The following is a 3272-nucleotide window of genomic DNA, read 5'->3' as shown; positions in this document are numbered from 1 at the left end:
CAGTGCGCATCGAAGGTGTGCCTAGAGTTGCTTACAGCGCTCCAAGTGGCTCTTGGCAAACTATATCGATTGTTCTTTCTACGGGGAGCGGTGGGTAGAGGGGAAGTGACTGTTTTCGCCGGACGCGCCGTCTATATTGATGGCGGGCAACTAAGCCTGCACCGCATCTACGTTTATAATATCTTTGTAACAACCCTATCTCGTAAACAGCTATATTTTTACCACGTGATTTTCACAAATGTTCATACTAGCGCCACGCACGGGAAGTTCAGGCGTGTGTACTTGGCGGAAAAATATGCTCATTTTTCGTTACATTACTTTGGTCTCCTTGTGTCTATTCTCCATGGTAAATCCAGTCGTATAATCCTATAGTTTGCACTTATTGCTTAAGGTTTCTAAATTTCTGTGCAAAATGAAGAGTGAATGTTTTACAAAATTGTAGTGGGATATGAAGATCTCATAAATAAAGAAAATAAAAAAAGTCGAAAGATTTCATACGTGTGTTTTGAAAGATTAAGCTTTTAGTGATAATGTAAGTGCAGACTTCAATCTCTATAGTGAATATAATGTCATATTTTATTCTATCCCAAAGTTTTACACTATAAATCAAGTAAAAGTATATCAAAGTTTTGAATCTTATAATTGTCATGAACCTGGTTCTGTTCGGCAAAGGTGACGTGCCAGGAGTTTAATGATACTTTTCTGGCACTCTGTGAGGTTAGTATAACATAGTATTCTTAGCTACAAGTTGGTATTTTTTTTAGTTATAATTGATTATTTGCTATTAATATGAGCATTAGCATTAATCAATATTCCTGTGAAGCATTGACTATGTCATAATTTTTTCTATCAAACTCCACCTTACGATAGAAATCTCAGTATTCTCAGGCGAAATAGCTTGGCCGGTTTGAGACTATCTGCAGGTTCAATTTGAATAATTTAGTTTCGGAGATAGAGAGATTTGGGTCCTTTTTAAGGCCCTTCAGTTATTTACAGTAGTTGGCTGTCGCTAACCCGACTCTCCACCTAGAGATAGAAATCTCAGAGTATATGCTAAATATTCTCAAGGCTCTGAGAAGCTCTGAAAAATTCTCCGCAGGCACTCTGGTAGATATATTTATAGGTCCAGGTAGATCGTTTAAATGCTCTGACGTCTTTAAAATGTCTTCCGAAATTGAAATAACACCGCGATCATAAATAAAAAGCAGAGAGGCTGAAATTGAAATAAGAAATCTATCATAAATAACAAGCGTAGGGGCTATATCAATAGAGTAGCCGACACTCAAGGGTCCTTTGTTAAGCTTTCGGATTAAAATTTAGAAATATATTTTTTAAATTTCATGGTTAACTGCCTAAAACATAATAATTTGGTATCTACGGGTTTCGATGGTTTCAGGTATCTAACTTTTTTTTTAAATGCTTAAAATTGGAATTTATACGACGTTTTTCGTAAATGGAATGAGATACGACAAAAAATACATTTTTTAATTCAACTAGAAAATGGTATATTAGCATATAAGTTATAATTATAAATAAGTATCATGAGAAAATACATTAAATTAAAGAAAAAGTGTTAATAACTTGAAGAGAAATTTAACTCTGCTTATAGTCTCAAATGGGCCAGGCTATTTCGCTAGAGAAAACTCAGAGATTTCCATCGGTAGGTGTTCCCTACCGAAAAGAATCTTTAAGTATATACTAAAAATTTTTAGGTCAAAGAAGCTCAGAGAAATTTTTCGCAGGCACTCAGGTAGATATTTTTAAAGGTCCAGGTAGCTCGTTTAAATGGTCTGAAGGCTTTAAAATATCCTTTCCAAAATTGAAATAAGAATACGATCATAAATAACAAGAAGAGAGGCTGAAATTGAAATATGAGTGCGATCATAAATAACAAGTGGAAAGACTATCTCAGTAGAGTAGCCGATACTCAAGGGTCCTTTGTTAAGCTTTCAGATTAAAATTTAGAAGTAGATTTTTTTTAATTTTTTTAATTTAACAGACTAAAACATAATAATTCGGAATCTACGGGTTTCGATGACTTCAGATATCTAACTTTTTTTTTAATGCTTAAAATTGGAATTAATAGAACGTTTCTCGTAAATGGAATGAGATACGCCAAAAAAGACAACATTTATGAATTCAACAAGAAAATTTTATATTAGTATATAAGTTATAATTGTAAATAAGCATAATGAGAAAATTCATCAATTAAAAAAAGGTGTTAATAATTTGAAGATAAATTTAAAAAGGAAGAGCGGATTTGCCACGACCAACTACTGTAAATAACTCTGCCCGCCCGGTATGTGACGAATACAAAAGGAACATTATATTACTGTTGTACCACTCTTAAAAGGACCACTAAAAGGATCTTGAAAAGGACCTAATTCTCTCAAACTATCTCCGAGACTATTTTGTTTCAAATCGACTCTGTTCATAGACTCAAATGGGCCAGGCTATTTCGCTAAAGAAAACTCACATTTCTTTCGGTAGGGTTATCACAATTCGCTTATGCATATGTTTTCGGATAAGGTATTTTCTATTCATGTAAATACTTTTTTCCCTTAATTCTAAACCTAATTGTAACAAAAATAATGATGAGCGAAATTAAGAAGATTACTTTGATTTTTAATATATTTTTCAAACGTTTAATAACAAGTTAATTCTTTTTGTATTGTAATTAATCTAAAAGTAAAGGAAAGTATAATTTGTAGAAAAAGACGTAGATGCTTAAAATATATGTTAAGATGTATTTTAGCTATTGTTTGCAATATAATGTGTCCGCGTGATATTGTCACATATTTAAACTTGTGTAAAAGTATTTCGAAGTGTCGGTAGCTCCCTGGTAGAGCGCTTGGCCGCAAGGTTGCGAGTTCGATTCCCACTTTAAAGCCTGGTCTACAATCGCCGCAAATGGCTCGTTGCGGTGCCGCAAGACTCGGCAATGCGATGCGGTATCGTAACGCAAGGAATAACCGTCTACAGTGGTCGCGAGTAGCGCTGTTGCGGCAGCCAGTCAGAGCTTGCTAACAAATGAACTGTTTTCTCGTCGTGCTGTAACAGTTCAATATTTTTCGCCTCTGCAATGGACTTTTGCGGTTTTTTTCTTTAATTTTAAATGCTTTTTAATGTTTCTCACATAATACACCACACCAACAAAAAATTCCAGACATCCCTACCGAAAGAAATCTCTGAGTTTTCTTTAGCGAAATAGCTTGGCCCATTTGAGTCTATAAACGAAGTCGATTTGAAACAAAATAGTCTCGGAGATAGTT

At 34.4% G+C, this 3272-nt stretch overlaps 1 protein-coding gene across 4 annotated transcripts in view; it reads left to right on the top strand.

Annotated features, from left to right (window-relative positions):
- The first annotated feature begins 317 nt into the window (after positions 1-317).
- The window catches only part of LOC117180313 (unconventional prefoldin RPB5 interactor-like protein), a 184721-nt gene continuing 181766 nt past the window's right edge, over positions 318-3272 (top strand). The window contains exon 1 of one of the 4 annotated variants that reach the window (XM_033372746.1): positions 318-532. The gene's annotated coding sequence lies outside the window, so the exon portion shown is untranslated. Of the gene's footprint in view, positions 718-3272 lie in introns of all 4 variants that reach the window. The other 3 variants (XM_033372745.1, XM_033372749.1, XM_033372748.1) reach the window with 3 other exon arrangements.

This window comes from Belonocnema kinseyi, chromosome 9 (genome assembly GCF_010883055.1).
Source record: "Belonocnema kinseyi isolate 2016_QV_RU_SX_M_011 chromosome 9, B_treatae_v1, whole genome shotgun sequence".
Taxonomy (NCBI): Eukaryota; Metazoa; Arthropoda; class Insecta; order Hymenoptera; family Cynipidae; genus Belonocnema; species Belonocnema kinseyi.
Note: the sequence above shows the minus strand (reverse complement) of the source record. Positions and strands in the feature narration are given on the sequence as shown.